We start from the raw sequence: 18808 nt of genomic DNA on the forward strand, positions 1-18808 counted from the left end.
ACACATACTACAGTGGTCTATGATGCATCTGTTTTCAATCGTTAAAATAAACATTCCTAACAAATACATTTTCGTTGTAGGATTTATTATGACATTACATTACAAGTAAACGATTTGTGGGTGAAATTATCATTACCTGTGGTTTCAAACCAGTGTTGCTCACTGCAACGCTGTAGCCTACGCGAGACACTACAAAAACATCTACACATGCAGCTGTAGGAAGTCAAACGGCGACAGAACATGTTCGGCACTCCCCTTACTTAAATCAAAAGTCTATGTAACGACTAACCTTAACTTCATTGCCACAGCCTACACTTTGTCAATCTGTTCATGAAAATAATTAATTTCAGCCTAAACCGTACAACGGAACGTTAAATCAAATTCAACCAACGCAATCGCTACCAAGACGAACACAGCAGTAGTGTACTGTACTGTACTGTACAATTTACCGGGGCAGCTTCTCCACACAGGGCTATATCGCACTTGGCGTTGTTACTGACAATGATCGCTACCAGTGAGCTTTTTATGAAAGCGATTTTCCACTAAATAAATGTCAAGCTTATTTACGTTTTTGGGGGCATATTTTCAGTTAGCAGATGGTACTATTTGAATCGCGATTCCATCTTCTACTGCTGGTAACGTCGTAGAATAATCTTCAAAGGGGGTTCTTTATTCATGAATGAATGCAATATGAGTAGGCTAAATGCCTTAAAATATCACGAGAAGGGAAAAACTTAAAAAGACGTTTAAGTCATAGAGATTAGGTCAATTTTTACACCGGTCTGCCAAATTTATTCGTTTTGATTCAACAATGAGGCTGCCTCTTGCAGGGGAAATGAGAAGACATCTATTTCATTCTACACTTCACTCGTATTTTCAGTTGTAAATGAGCAGCAAAAAAAATCTTTTAAATCTATGTAATCTTTATGAATAATAAGTATGCATTTTTATATAAAATATACAGAAATATCAGTTGTAAAAATGTCATCCAAAAACGGACCCCTGTGCAACCGACGCAAGCAAGCACACCCTACAATTTCCCCAGAAATTGTACCCTCTCTAGTTTTTGTTTGTTTTCATGGTCTGGTGGTGTTTGATTCTGACTCAGATATTTGGCATAGATTTTCACACACACAAAAAAACCCTGCTTTGTCTACCTCATTTCCAAGCACTTGGAAGGACAGGGTTCACGGTTCACCTCTAAAACACCAATTTCATTCTTCCTCTGCCTGATGGCTCAGCAGAAGATGATATATACTTAAGCATCTCCCCCCCTGGAAAAGGGCCACTACCACAAAAACAGGGGCATGTAGGAGGAGATGGCCCTTCTCTCCCACAACCTCTCCCTCTCGCTTCTGGTTGGCTGATTTAATTACCTCTCACAGCTGGGATGGAGAGAGAAAAAGAGAGAGAATTTTCACATTTTGTCCATTACATGTTGCTGTAAAGCCTTGCTCTCCTCCCACAGTTCACAGGGCTGCACTAAAAAGTTACTGTTTCTGGAATGCATATGCCTCATATTGAGTTTCATTTGATCCTGTCAGTCAAAATGATTGTTAGATAGGGAACTTCATTTCAAATTGTCTTTTTCCCAATCTCTCATCTCTGGGTGGATTGGAGAGTGACATTTTGGGACTGCCAAGACGTGTGTTGTTCACACATGGAAAACAGGGACAAAAGAGAAGGGACTGATGCTCCTCATATAGACAAAATAATCACTATAGATGATATTAAGACACACAACATTTCGAAGACTTATTTACATAACTGGAGCTATTCTTGAGTGAGTCATATATTTTTGGTTTTGCTGTAAGATCACAATAACTGTCAATGAAGATTAGCAGTGAGGATTCACCTGGTGACACATTGCAACAATCTTCTGCATGGTCACTGCCCCTACCACTGCGTGAGGCACTAGCTGATCTGATACTGTAACATTGGCCAAAGTAGTGACACAGCCGCAGTTTGCAAAGAAAGTCCGTTCAGGTGACTCATTAATTAATAACCGCGCTTCCCAGAAGGCATTTGGAAGTTCGTCAGGGTTACCTGAGATAAGTCTCCGAACCTGATACCCCAATGCACATTGCACAATTTTTCAAGGAAAAATGTGTTGTCCACTTTGCCAGAATACAATTGCTCGCATATGGAAGCAGGGAGTATTCGTCTTCACTTTCGTGTCTAATAACTTACACATTTTCTTAAAAATTACATAGTTACTAAAGTTACAAACTACTCGTCAACATTTACCACCAACTTATCCTGTATGAATGAGCCCATCTACTGTCCTCTCAAGAATCTTAAATTTGTACGCAATTCCGTCCACTACTATTAAAAACTCGAAATTTACAAACGTATTAAGGCCATTGTAGGTCCCCTGTAATCCTGTTGAAGTCACAAAAGACACAAAGGGAACACTATATTTCACTAATTTTACAGTGACTAGCACTTGAGTAATAAATCATTTGCTTAATATGTTAATATGTAACATTACTTACACTTTAAAATTATGAGAACAATTACATTATCTCATCCTACCTGCCTCGTCCGTGTCCGTCGGGGGCTGAGTGCCTTGAGATTCGATCCTCGGTCCAGCTGTGATGCTTTAAAACGTAGGCTGTAGGTTGTAGGTCGGCTACCTCTCTCTCTCTCTCTCTCTCTAAAGCGATCCTTTCACTACACTCCACCTTTTCACAGTGTTTTCAACTTTGCATGTGCTGTCACTTTAGTCTACTGCTTTCTGTCATCCCAACGCTCACCTACCCGTTTAGAGTGCAGTTCGTACTGTATCCCGTTTCACACAACTGTTTTCCTTTGTAATTCTTCTTCATTGGTCTACTTGCGTAGATATCCAGAAAATCCGTGGAAGTCACCAGTGTTGTCGTGTCTTAGTTTCCTTTCCTTTTTTGGGGGTTTAGCAGTGATGGACCATGAACAGATTGTGTTTATTTAATTCACGTGCTGGAACGACAATAGCCTACAAATAGGCGACTGTTTAAATATGCTACCGAATGTAATCCTTGACATTAGTAGAAGTGAGGTTTATAGTCTAATCATAGGCAGTAGGTTCGATACAACATTTTCTTAGTGAATTAATTGGCTATAACTCCTATTTTATTAATGTATTATTTCCGGCGGTCCTAAAGACAGCGGAGCAAAGCCTCATGTCAGAGGATGCATTGAGATAAAAACGTATCACTGTAGTTTTTAGAAGTAAGCTATTTTCCAATGGTATATTATCCAGTTACTCCATCTTGTGTACATATACGGTATTTGAGAGGGAGTGTATGTCAGACCTTTATAGCTAACTAGACCAAGCAAGTGAGCTCTAGGTGGCGCAGTGAGGCAAGCAAACCCCGAGATAGAGACTGCGCCATCTTGAACTGCTGGTTGTTATACGCAGTAGAGTGGCTCTCCATGCTCCTGGATCAATGCTCTGTTTTTTATTTTTTATTTTATTGAACAGAAAAGTTCAATATTGCTTTGTAGTAGGCCTACAAAGCATTGACATTGTCAGGGGGCACCAGAAGTAAAACAAAAATATAGCTGCAAGCAGCGATGCGGGGTCCTCCGCAAAATGGCAAAATATTATAAACATGTACACTGTTGAAGATGGAGAGTTGGACAACAAGAGAGCAAAACTACTTCATGTTTGGCTAACAACAATAGGCTGAATGGGGATTTGAACTCATGAGCATAAGGTCACAAGTCAGTCTCTCTATCCTCTCTGCTACACACCAACTGTTGAGATTGTATGAGTAGAAAGGGCAGAGTATGAGCTTTGGTCAGCTTTGGGACAAAGGTTAAGAAACGGTTTACGTTTCAAGGTAAAATTGCATAAAATTGCGCATGGTACATCAGAATGTCACCTTGAAGCCAATAAGGTTTGAAAAACCATCAGTCAAAATTATATTTGATTAATTGACACAAAGATATTGAGGCAATGTGGACACTTACATAAATGCACCCCTTTCAGACATTTTGTATTGCATTTCTCATTCCATTTCACCCTATATAAAGACATCTGCCCGCACACTATCTCCATCCATGATGTTTCCCTCTGTCCCAGCGCAGGTCATGCCTAAGCAGAAATGCTGCAGCAGCCACATGAGGTTTAGATGTAGTCCATAAATTACTTCCCACAATCAATACATATCAACCGCATCATAGTTTCCTAACTTTCCCAAAGAAGGCTTGAAAACCACAGATATTCACTTTCTTCTTGAGTAGATCTCAAGGATAGACTCATAGGCAAATGGCTAGGGTACAGCCCGGTTACAGCCCACATCTAACTCCTCACGAGTGTAGTCTCTGTTAGTAACGTTGCCGACTCTCTGTTCACATTAAACTACACAACATGCACACTCAGGGTGACCAACAAGAGTATATTAACTAACAAACAATAAAATTACAAACATCTAACTGAACGAAGACAACAACTGAAATCCCTCGCATGGCCGTTGTAACCGAACTATTTTCCACAAGTCTTTGCGGTTTTTTGACATGCCGCACTGCATGCTGGGTACTCAAGAGCACTGACAGCTGATTATTTAGCTGTGCTCCGACTGCGTGATATAACGAGATGCTAGTTACGCGCTAAGGTCTCTGAGTCTCCTTCATTAACAAGTTCTGCTCGATTAGCAAGCTATTTTTACTAATGTTTTGTTAGCTATTGAATGGTAATGCAAGCTAGCTAAAAACAATGTTAGTTAGCTTGGCTAAACTGGTTTTCATAGCAACAGAAATCAACAAATCAGATCAGTCGAACTTTATTCAGAAAGGGGGGGATCTGTATTTTTTACTCTACTCTTAACGCGTGACTATGTTTAACTTAATGTCTGCATCTCTCTGTCACCAACTGTCTCTGGAGTTGAGGGTGGGGGCTTCATATCCAACAAATTACACCCCTTAACTTTTAAAACAGATCTAATGGCCTACTACAATTGTAAATATCCTAGGCCCCAATTGGGCCTGGATACAATGTCATCTAATATTTTCTGCCCATTCTGCACAGTTTTTGGGGACTTTCCACACCAGCACCCTTTGCCCAGTCCCTCTATTCTGCCCTACTACATGTGTTTTCCAACACCAGTTACAATCAACCCTGGGCAGGGACGGCGCCAGATAATTTTTAATACAGGTGCTGAGGAGGTGCTAGATCATTGACAGGGGGAGCTGCGCAATTATATATACATAAATACTATTAATAAAGAAGCAGTACTTCTCTTGAGTGGTTTTTATTCAGATGAATAATCATTGGATTCAGGTCAAAAGTCTATCACTTGAACTGGTTTCATCACTTAAGACACTCAAAGTCAGCAGCTTGGCATACTGGGACATGGAAAGGATTAAACATTTAGACTTTCATCAAAGTAAAAAATTCTGGTTTGTCCTTTTTCATCAATGTCCTCAAAAAAGCAGTCTGCAGAGCTACTGTGTCTGTGGGGTGACTGTCTGTCTCTGGAGGGCTGGCAGGCAGGGGCAAGTAGGGCCTGCAGGCAGGCAGGCAGGCAGGGCAGGCCAGCTGAATGAAGCTGTCCAGCTAGAGAGGGATAGTCCAGCAAGGGGTCTGTGATGCTCTCAGCATCCTCTATATAACTCTGTTGAGCAGGCCTCTGCATGACCCTCCAGACCTGTAAAAGTGAAGAAAGGATCCATGTCAGTTCAGTTACATCCATCTACACTTGACATAAACTACAGTTTTGACTGTGAAATGCAGTGGCATTACTTGAACTTGAATCCAAATGTGTTGACCTGATGAAGATCCATGCAAAGTCACTCAAAACACGTGTTCGATTCCAGGCTCTGGCAAGAGTATTTATCTCTAAACTGGTCAATATATTCACATCTGACAAAAGACCAGCTCGACCTTTGCCTGTAAACAGTGATTCTGACTGTCAGAGACCTTTAAATAGCCTGACTTACTGACTTGGCAAAACTAGCCTGGCTAACGTAGGTCGCTTTCTCAGGGCATATGACGAATGAAACAGGCTCGCCTTGAAAAATCAGATATACTGGCTATCTTTAGCAGGCCCTTGTCTACAAAAAGCAGTCCTCCCTGACGTTTTTGGAGTAGAATTGAGTGAAATACAAAATTGTTTACACACTGCCAGTGGGCGAGCCGAGCCTGACTCTGAGGCTACCGTCAAAACAATGTACCCCCGGAACGCAGTATCACTCCAATTGCAAGTCCACAAAAATAATCGGAGCATCTGGCTAAAAGCACAATTTCCATATCTCCTAAAGGCTGCCCTCCTCGACCTTTTTCGTGTAGACCTAACTGTAAAATGGTGAACTTATGAACATGACGCGACCAAAACATGCCTGCCGCCTAACGCCTGGGACACACTGGCTGCGAAGCGCCTGGACGCGCTGCGCAGCGCCACGATCGGCTACGATTGAGCAAAAGCTGTTCACAACAGACGCGCATTTCTCCGTGCCGGTCACCAAGCCTTTCAGCTACTCTGAGCTTTCCTTTACGCTGACATGGTACATAAACATGGCATTGGCTATATCCCAGCATTGATCCTTATCTACGTTGTCCTTGTAAAATTGTTGCTGACATACAACAACTTCCTGTGCTTTTCAACTTCGAGAATTCATTTGATGCTGATTTTAGAAATCTACTTGGGGGTTCTCTCTCGGTAGGCTATGTCTGCGTGTGTGTTGTGTGCAACGCGTGACAACTCGTTTCTCTCAAACAAACAAAACAACTACGGGCATGCTAGCTCAACGGATCAATCCGTTTATTTTCATTCGTTTGCATCAGGGTAACCACATGTAAAGGACGTTCGTTACCAACATTGTGTAATTATAAAGTCTACAACTTTACAAATGTTCACCGCAGTCTCCAATTAATGGAGTAAAATCTTAATAACATGTTTTTTATTCAAATATATCAACTAATATGGTGTATTTCATCATCCTGCAGCCGATTTCGCAAGCGTCTCGCGAAAAAATTCGACCAGCTGCAGAAACAAAAAAAGTGTGGTCGGTCCCATTTCATAACAGGGGCGCCGAAAGAAAAAAGGAGGCGCTTCCAGGCACGTCGCAGCAGATCGCAGCCGATCGCAGGCAGTGTGTCCCAGGCGTAAGCCTATATGCGGTCTCCCTGGCGCATAGGCTTATTACAAAGACTTTCATGCCCCAAATCAAAATTCTGAGCCGACAGGTCTGTGGGGAATTGCTTTTTCTCCTAAAGGCTGCCCTCCTCGACCTTTTTGATGAACAATTCGCCGAGATGCAAAATGACTCACTAATTAAAAACACAGAGGAAAAAAGCTAGAGCTACAGTAGCTACTTTTCGAGTTCGGTTTTCCATCACTTCAGACTCACGATCTAAAGGTCTAAAAGTGCTAAAACCTTCACCATAATTCAAGAGTAGTGTACTTTCACGAAACCAATCATTGATTCTAGCTTAAAATGTGTAAAAATAGGACTTACCGAACGTGGCTGCCTCCAACACTATCAGACGATTCCAGTTGAAAACAATGGCCGCCGAAAAATAATTTATATTCGTAACGGCGAGCTGCGATTGGAAGCGAAACTAGAAAGGCATTTCCTGCTGAAAATGCTTTGGAATGCTGAAAGATAAAATTATTTTTCTTAAATTGCAGAAAATACAGAAATGAGAAAATACCCGCAAGCTGAAATGAATGTCAAAAATGTGTGAGTCACACAAAAGAGGCAGTGTGGAAACTGAACTGCATCATCTAACAACGCTAAGAGCTGAAATACAATGCGGGAGAAGCTGAAAGCTGAACTGTTAAACAGAAGAAGAAGTAGGCCTAGGCTAGCTAGTCATAAAAAATAATATTATAGTCTTAACAGCTGAAATTATAGTTGGGATAGTAATAGCAGTAGCAGATGTGTGCATTGAGTGCGTTTACTCGGCTTTCTTAGTAGGATTCAATGTGTTGATGGAATGAAACATACAGCAGTAGGGCCGATACAGGAAGACGGCGACACTTTGTTGCAGAAGGATGATGGTGCAAGTTTTGTCCGTGGAGCATACAACGATTAATAAAAAAAAGAATCATGTAGACACGTTTATTGAGTAATCGCATAACTAATTACACATGTAAATGGGGTAATCGTATTATTGGCATAAACCGACAATTGCTAGTAATTTCGGGTTTCTCATGGTCAAGTAAACGTACCAATCACCTGTGTGAGAGACTGAGTGGTGCGTGTCTGTCGTTACGGTGATGGTGCAGCTATGATTGCTAACGCGCTGAGGGCAAAGAATAAGAGAAATGTAGCTAGAATCCACACCTCAAACAAGATAACCTAGACGCAAAACTGTACGTCCAATCCAAAATCTAAGGATATTTTCCGAGACCCAAGACTCTGCCGAAACCAGAGATATTCTTTATATGTCTGTGCAGTCAGAAATACGACTCTACCTGCAGTTTCAAAAACGTGTTCCTTTTGCTTTCCTGGTGCGTGTTTGTTTGGTTGCCACGGCGATGGAGCAGCTGTGATCGCTAACGAGCTGGGCAGAGAGAAAAACGAACATTTACCTAGCATCCACACCTCAAACAAGTTGACCTACACGCAAAACTATACGTCCAATCCAAAAAGTAAGGATATTTTCCGAGACCCAAGACTCTGCCGAAACCAGAGATGTCCTTTATATCTGTGCGGTCAGAAATACGACTCTACCGGCAGTTTCAAAATCTTGTTCTTTTTGCTTTCTCTGACGATTTTGACACCAGATTTGCATTGGTCTCTATGGGGCGAGAGTGGGACTTTGTCTCGCTTTCGTGGGGCTCTGAACAAATGTGTACGTCTGTTGGATTCAACAGACAACTGTCTACGACCAGCACAAAATTAGCTATCTATTGATCCAAAAACGAAGCATTAAGAGCGAAAATTGTGGCAATGCTGGCAAACTAGAAATATTTTTTCAACGACATCCGAAGCTGCCCTCCACTCTAAGCGTTTCAGTCTGCACTCTAGGGTTTCACGTAAACACCCACCCAGCTAACACAGTTACGTTGCCCTTACGTTGCCGCAACGTCACTCGATGACCAAACATACGTTGCCGCAACGTCGGGACCGTGCATCTGTGGGACGCCAGAACGTAACCGCAACGTAATCTTGTGACGTTGCCAGTCCGTAACCGCGACGTCTTGGCAACGTTATTTTTCCGACGTTGCCAGTCTGTAACCGCGACCTCCTAGCAACGTCATTTTCCGACGTTGCCAGTCCGTAACCGCGACCTCCTAGCAACGTCATTTTGTGACGTTGCCAGTCCGTAACTGCAACGTTAACTAAGTAACCTATATTTCTCAATTCTACTGCTTATATTGGGGCGGTTCATATGCAGACCTCATTTGCCCCAAATGCTACTTGTTCTTGTATAATAGGCTACATGGTAGCCAACTTTAGGAGGTTTGTGTGATGTGTAGCCTAACTCCAGCTAATCATAAACAAGGCAGCATTTCCATGTAACATTGTCATTTTATTTCAAACAAAGTGCCAAACAGTGAATTAAAATCTTCTGCCAGTCCCCGCTACAGGTCCTGTCTGTTGGCCATGACAATGAAGCACAAAATAAGTTAGTGTTCTATCAACATAATTGCACGTGTAAAAAGGCGCTATACAAGTCATAAAAAAATCACATCTAAAATAATATACATCATCAAAAAAACATGTGATTCTAGATTTGTGTCACATAGCCATGTGAAAGGTTGGATATGGAAGCTGCAATCATGATTCATTCACCTGGCTTGTTTTGAACGGGCTGCCGGGTTGTGTTTGAGTGTCTCCTCTATGAGGAGCTCCACAGCTTTCTCTCCCAGTCCCGTCTTCCACTTCATCACAGCGTCTGGAATTAGAAGTCATGAACTTATTGTCAGCACCAATGTGAACGTTGAACGCTGCGTGTAAGCCATAGTTCATGGCATCTCCAAACACTTACCACTCTCTTTCGCAACTCCAGCACCTTAAGGCGCTCCTCGCTTAAGGCGTCTTGGAGTTCAGCCTGTGTTTGGGCCACCTGTAGGTCCATCACTGGCACCTCTTCAGTGTGTCTGCCCTGTAGTCGCCTGAATAGGAGAGCCTCTCGCTGGTTCTCCTCCAATGTCTCCATCTTCCGGAGCATAACCTGTAATGTGTCTGTCATTAAAGACAAGTAAAACAAGTTCACAAGAGTTAGCATGATTGGCATACACTGTGGTTCTTCTAGATTAGCTGTAACATTTATGTAAATAACAAATGTTACCTTGAATGGTTGTATACAAAGCATATATTTTTTTGAGTGTCTTATATTTGCACTTGCCTGGCTGCCAGCTGTTTTCCTGGGCCCCCAATTGGTTCACCTCCACCAGACCAGAGTTGACATCTAGGGGTATGGAATCTGGTGATGCAAAAGTTTTAAGTCATGCTTTTGCTTCAAAACATAGCCTTTAGGTTGCCATGGCTCATACAATTATTGTCACTGTTTTAAACGGTCATTCATTACTTTACCATCATTTCCCAGGGACACAGTGCTAGGCCGTGTGACGGTGATAGGATAATCTGTACAGAAATGAAAATGGAATGTAGTTTATGTACATAGTTATAGCATATTGATATAAAAGGAGCAGCATTGCACATATGTGATCGTTCGAAAGCAGGGCCCCACATCGTAGCGTCGCACATGTGTGATTCTGAACATTCCAACCGACTGTTTTCCGATAGACAAAAACTATATGACAAACGCTATAGTATGGCTTCAAAATTTACAATTAGTAGGCTAACAAGTAACACTAGCAGGTAGTAGCATTGCTACGAGTATTATGCTAGGTTGCTAGGTAACGGAAGCTAATTAAAGCAACCTAGCTGCCGTTTTGGAAAAATAACTGGTGGAAGCGTCGGAAATATTTAAAACTCACGCATCTAAAAGGTTAAAACGAATAAACTTATCCAAAAAAAGATGTCATGTACAAATTGGAAAAATTAGTGACATGATACTTTTATAGACGCCATTGCTGTGATTAAAACGTGATCAGCCACGCTAGCTCCAGTCTTTGAAAATTCCGGGCTAAATAAACTATTTTGGGACAAGGTTTTTTAACAGTTCTGAACGTTTATTTTCACTGATTCTTTTGTGGGTGATTTGTGAGACGCTAAACTTTGATAACATGTAGGCCTATGCATTTTCAGTATTTCAACATAACTTTCTGGAGGGTTTAACCTCTACTGTACTGTAGCTATCGAAATCCTAACGTAAACAATGTGAATCTGATAGCACATAAACAGGCTAAATGGCCTACATTTCAAACATATACGTATAAGCATGCCCCATCAAATTTCTTAAAATATGTTTATATATTTCTGTAAAGAAACTCACCTTTGAAGTAGCTAATTTCCAGTTGAAATCCAATGCGTACAAGACGGTGTTGAACCCCTGCAAAATCTCTTCTGAAACCCCAATTTGAGCGATGCGTTGAAATGGGCATGCGCAAAGTTGTTGCTCAGGGGCAGACTGAGGGGCAGGTTTGCTAAGGAAGAATTGTAATATTCTGTGATGACTTGTCTTTGGAAATGAACCTCTTAAGAGTCGCTTACCTTTTGGTCACATTTAACAATTTTGTATCCCAAAAATTATTGGAGCACAAATTTGCATTGTGTGTCATACAGCTTTGGTGTGCTATACAAAGAATGTTTGCTTAATCATGTTACACATCACACATTGATTGCTTTTGTACATGTTTATAGTAAAGAATGAAAGACTAAATTATATTCCAGATTCAGTCTTATTTATTAAAGCTATGTTTCTGCATATGAGAAAATTGATGACCAATGACATGCTGGGGCTGAGCTGCACATGAATTACATGCATTGTCTACATTTATACGTGCTGGGTGCAACATTTAATATTGTGTGTGATTGAAATTAATGTAGACTATGGGTACATTGCAAAAGTGTCAGAACTGAGAGCAGTCCAGTGTGATCTCTCCATCTCTGGATAAACCACTATATGCACTCGAGATCCGTTGTCCTGCGACCAAAGAGCGACTTAGCCGCAACTTAACCCATGGTACCAAAATTAATGTATCCAGCCGACCAAGGTACAACGACACGGCAACGTTGTCCACGGGACCAAAAATAACGTAACCAGCCGACCAAGGTACAACGTCGCGGCAACGTTGTCCACGGGTCTAAAAATAAGGTAATTAGCCGACCAATGTACAACGTCGCGGCAACGTTGTCCATGGGACCAAAAAATAACGTAACCAGCCGACCATGGTACAACGTCGCGGCAACGTTGCCCACGGGTCTAAAAATAACGTAACCAGCCGACCAAGGTACAACGTCGCGGCAACGTTGTCCAGGGGACCAAAAAATAACGTAACCAGCCGACCAAGGTACGACGTCGCGGCAACGTTGCCCACGGGTCTAAAAATAACGTAACCAGCCGACCAAGGTACAACGTCGCGGCAACGTTGTCCAGGGGACCAAAAAATAACGTAACCAGCCGACCAAGGTACGACGTCGCGGCAACGTTGTCCACGGGTCTAAAAATAACGTAACCAGCCGACCAAGGTACGACGTCGTGGCAACGTTGTCCATGGGACCAACTGGCAACATTCCCTTTATAACGTTGCCACGACGTTGCCAGAAGGTAACGTCGCGGGTTACCAACTGAGCACTTACTGGCAACGTTGCCGCAACGTCATGTGTTAGCTGGGGTAGCTACTTTTCGAGTTCGGTTTTCCGTCACTTCAGAATCACGATCTAAAAGGTCTAAAAGTGCTAAACCTTCACCATAATTCAAGAGTAGTGTACTTTCACAAACCCAATCATTAATTCTAGCTTAAAATGTGTAAAAACAGGACTTACCAAAAGTGGCTGCCTCCAACACGGCTTTCACGGGACTCCAGTTGAAAACAACAATGGCCGCCGAAAAAGAATTTATATTCGTAACGGCGAGCTGCGATTGGAAGCGAAATGAAACAGGGGCTAAAAAACGAGGGTGGGGGCTTGGTCAGCACACAATTTCAATAAAGCATGCGTGTGTCAAGGGGCTCTGGTATGGAGTCAAATTAGGGTCAATAATAATTTGCAGTCGCAGAAAACGATTAGCAGTCGCAGAAAACGATTAGCAGTCGCAGAAAACGATTTGCAGGAGCAGAAATTGTTTTGCATCCGTACAAAAGTGTTGTATTATGCGAATTATTTTTGACGAACACATTTTTTTACGGATGCAAATCGTTTTCTGCTCCTGCAAATCGTTTTCTGCTCCTGCAAAACTTTTTCTGCTCCTGCAAATCTTGTTCTGCGACTGCTAATCGTTTTCTGCGACTGCTACTCGTTTTCTTTTCCTGCTTATCGTGTTCTGCTCCTGCAAATATTTTGCCGGGTCAAAATCGGGTCAAAAAGGTGTCCTATCAGCACGTTGCTTGTTGAGTATGGCGAGTAGCCAATCAGAATGCTGATCACCGACAAATTTAGATTATGAAATTAGGATGCATGTTTGACTGTGGGTAACATTCAAAATGATTTTCGACAATCTTACAAACGTTGTTAGTGTGAGGAAGATCTCGAAGCGTGTAGTCAACCTTTGTGTGATCCATATCTGCTGCGGTCGGTGATCAGCATTCTGATTGGCTACTCAACAAGCAACGTGCTGATAAGACACCTTTTTGACCCGATTTTGACACTGCAAAAGATTTGCAGGAGCAGAACATGATTAGCAGGAGCAGAACACGATTAGCAGGAGCAGAAAACGATTAGCAGGAGCAGAACACGATTAGCAGGAGCAGAAAACGATTAGCAGGAGCAGAACACGATTAGCAGGAGCAGAACACGATTAGCAGGAGCAGAAAAGATTAGCAGGAGCAGAAAACGATTAGCAGGAGCAGAAAAAGATTTGCAGGAGCAGAAAAAGATTTGCAGGAGCAGAAAAAGATTTGCATCCGTAAAAAGTGTTTGTCAAAAAATAATTCGCATAATACAACACTTTTTTTACGTATGCAAAACAATTTCTGCTCCTGCCAATCGTTTTCTGCTCCTGCAAATCGTTTTCTGCTCCTGCAAATCGTTTTCTGCGACTGCGAATCTTTTTCTGCGACTGCAAATTATTATTGACCCTAATTTGACTCCATACCACAGCTGCCTGCTAATGCATGCATAGTCTGTGTTTGATGTGATGCTAGTTCGGGAGTTCGATACTTAAAGGCCAACTTTTTTGGCCTTTATTTGAGCGTAAAATAGTTTTTTGAGCCTTGTGTAAAATAAAAATGACAGTTTTTTAATTGGTTAAACCTTGTCTAGTGAAAGTGATGTATTTTTTTCTCTTTATTTTTCAGCCCCACCCTTACGTTTCTTATCCTGGTTTTCCATCGTTATTCTTCTCCCGGTGTTCCCGATGGCCATGGCTATTCCGCGGTGGTGGATTTTAAAGTCATATCATTTTAAATTCTCGTGCTGTCAGGGGGTGCTGCAGCACCCCTAGTTCCCGCAGCCATAGGCCTACATAAATGTATGTATTTATTTAAACAAGTTTGAAGCTCATGATTCGTAGCCTACCCGATGTTTCTGGTTGGACTTGGACCTCGGTTGACGTGTCTGGCTCTGGCACACGCGTTCTTTTAGTGCCTTTCTGAAGCCACGCTAACATAATTACTTACAAACGAAAGTGGTTTAGTTTCTAGGTTTGAAAGCAGCAGTGAAAAATCAGTTTTACTCATGCATCAGTTGATGCTGTCTACATAACGTTTTCGAATCTAGCGTACCGGCACGCAAGAAAAGGTGCCGGTACGCTTAAAAGTAAAATGTAGAGGTGCCGGTACTGCGTACCGGTGAGTACCGGCCCACTTCGAGCATGTCTACAGAGAACCAATGTACACCCTGCAACATGGGCCTTAAGGATTGGGGCACATGCACATTTGCAGATACTCTGAACTCGTTCTAGAGTTGCTTTGATGGGCTTAACTTCAAAGTGCCAAAGTCAACAAAGCATTATGTCCTGAGAATGTAACCACATCTGTTGGGAATACAACTACTAAACAGGAGTAAATCCTTGATTCATACTGAAGATAATTAAATTCCACACACACACACAGGGTCCTGTCTTCTCCCCGGTCAATATACTTATGCAATGTACGTATTCTATGATTCATTTCATTATTTTATTCTATACTCCATTATACATAAATATCAAAGTTATCTGAGGAAATCTAAGTTCAACTGTAATCAGTTATACTTTATTTCATGTCATCATCCCAATAAAAAAAAAATCTTTGTGTGATGTGGGATGGATGGGGCTGTGGAGGATCCACCGCTTCCTGCTCTTCTGCTGCTGGTGGTGAACCTCTATGGTGGATGGATGGGCTGCATGAGGATGCTTCCTTTGGTGTGGATGGGCATGCTAGGACGAACTGTTTTGTATTGGACATGATTCAAAACATTGACCACACTCCAGTGGATCAGATCATCTTTCATATACCTGTAAATACTGCACATGCCTGTGTGCATGCCAATTTTGTATGTGTCTGACACCACAACGTTCTGGAAAAGTGAAGTTATTCTATTCTATTTGCTATGGCTTTTGCAGTCACTCAATCTCAACCACAAAAAGGTTTGAAATGGCTGTTCTATAGCCTAATAAACAAGAGTTGGTCGAATTTTTTAATGTTTTATTAACCAAGAATTGTTAGACATTACAATTTAAATACGTTCTTAGTTTCTTTACTTCAAATATGTTCTTATTTAACAAAATTCTCCATTTCAAATTTGTACTTTAACAAAAAGTTTATCCATCTCTAATGTGTTCTTATTGAACAAAAAGTTCCTCCATTTCAAATTAGTTCTTATAACAGTTTAACAAAAACAGTTTCTTCATTTCAGATTAGTTCTTAAATACTTTCCATTTCAAATTTTCTGAAGGCAAAAGGGGTCCAACTACTAGCAAGGTTTTCCTAAAGCGGTTGGTGAGTCTAGGAAAGTAAATAAACACATTGTCGTCAGGTTCTTAATTCCTGATTTCACTTTGATAATCCTCCATGCTGTTGCCCGAAGAGGTTTTTGAGTGCACTTTCAATGTCTTCATTGTCAAAAGTGTTTGCTTTAGTTTCGTTAACATCTTCTACAAAGGCAGCTGTGAAAACATTTGATCCAGAAAATCTCAGTTCAATATCTTCCTTTTCCAATAGTTTTGCAACCAAAACGTCCGGTTCTACTTTAGTCTGGCTGTCAAGGTTTAGTAGGCTACGTAGTACAGTGTCTTCTAGTACTATTTTGCTTGTTCCACTTTCAAATTTAACACGCAGAATTGCTTTAATTATCGTTGCTATGTCTTTTGTTCGACAATATGCCGCACATTCCTTACATCTTGTCATCAGTGTCTAGAAGTTCACACTGGTCAACTGGTGATTAAGTGGACAAAGGTGGATTATAGTTACCTCAGCGATTATTATTTTTGCTAGTCTGGTTTGGATGTCGTCCACAATTGGTGCTGCATCAGCGTCGTGTTCTTCCAGCATTGTGACGGTGGATTGAGCTGTTGTGGACAAGCATGTCACATTTTGGAAATTTCTGACGGATGCGTTTGTGATGGTGTACCATTTCTCAGTTGAAAGTGTGTCATTTCCCCAGACAGTCAGTGACATGCTTCCCGTGCTGTCTGCAATGTTGAAGGATCTTAGATGTAATTTTTCCTGATTTCGAGTGAACGCATCCTTCTCTTCCCTAAGTGAAACCAATTTCACTGTCACGTTGACCTGCAGAAGTAAACAAAATGTAACTACCAAATCTATTTTCTCCCGCAACAGTCTATGAATACACATCCTTTTGTAAATAACCATCAGGTTTGATACATCTTGACGGATGTAAAAAAAATATACAAACTATAGGGCCTATTGGTTTAACCATGTGTTGCGAATTGTGTTAATGCATTTTTTTCTGTCCAATTGGCAGTCTATAGGCCTACTGTTGTGCATCAATAAGTTCACCATCTTACAAATAAACTCTTATGTGAGTGGTTTGGTCTTGTCAAGTATTTAAATACTATGTATAAAAATAAATAAAATAAAAACTTACACGCTGATATTGACGTGGGTCAGTCAGAATATTTTCCAGGGTTTTTTCTTGAACCTCATCACGTTGGCCTATCCCGCTATCAAATGAAAAGTCAAGTGGCCTAATACACTGCAATTTTACTGACGTATTTATGAGGATGTCAAAGTCTCCAGTTCTTTGACGAGATGGGGAAAACTTGATATCGCACAGTTTAACTGGTGTTCTTAAGAATAAAAAAATTAAGTTAGAAGCAAGCCAAAGATTATGATTTTGTATAGTATGTAATTAACACAACTTACTTGTCTTTTTCTGCATTGCGGAATATGTTATGACGGTGGATATCAAAAACCACAAGTCGGGTATTTTTGTTATCCTCTTGAAGGATAGCAGTAAAAAATCTTGTCAGGTATTTGCCTTTAATTACTTCTGAAACTTGATGGACATATCCTTCCACTTCATTTTTTCTCCGCTTCTCCATTAAGCTTGCCTATTTAAAAAGGACAGGTTAATTATCCTTTGGTAACATTTTACATTGTTATGTCACACAAGTATTGCTTTTGTTAATCATTTTATAGACAACCCTTCAAGTATAGGTATGATACAAATGTACAAATGATAAATCTGAAAATGCACTAGCCTACCACACTTTTTAAAAACTAGATAAACACATCAAGAAGTTTGTGTGCTTGACAATGTTCAATGATCTAAAAGCCTCAACCTGGTGCGGGTTTGAAAATGTACAAATACTAGGTGGTATAACATATCTAGGAAAAGTGAAGAATGCAGGGTCGTGGAATGTAATCAAACTTGTGCAATGATACCAACCTTTTTTCTTTTAAAGTGCACGTTGTGTTGTTGTGTTGTTGTCCTCCTATCTTCTTATCTCCTTACTGCTTCGTGAAAACTCCTATCTTGTGCTGATACAAACTACGTTAATTGATTTCACTCAAGCTGCTTTATACGTCGGGGCGGGTGAGGTGCTGCACAATTAACCTCATACGGAATATTTGTGCGGTAGTCAATAGTATGAACCTGCAGAGCCGGAGACCCCCCGGAGACCCCCCCCCGGAGACCCCCCGGAGAGCTGCAGTTTCAGTTCAATTAACCTCATACGGAATATACGCTACTGACTTGTGGGAGGAAGCAATGTGCCGCGAGGCATCCAGACTGTTGGAAACAAGAAGTGCTGCACAATGCCAAACCTGGCCCAACCATAGACCGTAGTCCATGTGCCAAACCGATAAAGAAAACTCCCAACTCAAAGAAGGATAAGAAGAACTTTGACGAAACTCAGGTAGGATGCATCTTGGTATGTTTCAAGAAAATGTAACCAGTAGCCTGTGGCTAAGTAGCTTATTTAGTCATTTTAGTCTTTAATAATGTATGATAATATTTATAAATCAACTGTCAGTGAAATTGTAGGCTAATATTAAGTAACTAAGTGATGTCAATGACATCAACCATAGGCTACATATTGCATATCAGAAAGCACTGTTTCTAGTGTTTATTTGAGAAATACCAATTGCCCCGTAAATTGCCAATTGCTACTTAGCTCTATGCTTATTAGTTCTAATTGTTGGTTTGGGGCTTATCCTAAAGTTGAAGTTATTTAGCCTGTTGCATAGGGTATAGCAATTTAGGACACTTTTGGGGTAGATTACCAAGAAAACCACCAGAAAATCTGTAGACTGCCTTAAGTGATACTTTTAGGACTTGGTATGGATGTCTGCTATATTTCTATAATGAAACTATGATGCCAAGTAAAATAGTTTAGAAACGTTGGACCTTCAAATACACAGAG

The 18808-nt window shown here is 41.1% G+C and overlaps 1 protein-coding gene across 1 annotated transcript in view; it reads right to left on the reverse strand.

Annotated features, from left to right (window-relative positions):
• Positions 1-2841, reverse strand: part of cdh23 (cadherin-related 23) — a 415870-nt gene extending 413029 nt beyond the window's left edge. Inside the window, exon 1 of the mRNA XM_062463257.1 lies at positions 2536-2841. The gene's annotated coding sequence lies outside the window, so the exon portion shown is untranslated. The remainder of the gene's footprint in view (positions 1-2535) is intronic.
• Between the last annotated feature and the right edge of the window lie 15967 nt (positions 2842-18808).

Source organism: Osmerus eperlanus, chromosome 6 (genome assembly GCF_963692335.1).
Source record: "Osmerus eperlanus chromosome 6, fOsmEpe2.1, whole genome shotgun sequence".
Taxonomy (NCBI): domain Eukaryota; kingdom Metazoa; phylum Chordata; class Actinopteri; order Osmeriformes; family Osmeridae; genus Osmerus; species Osmerus eperlanus.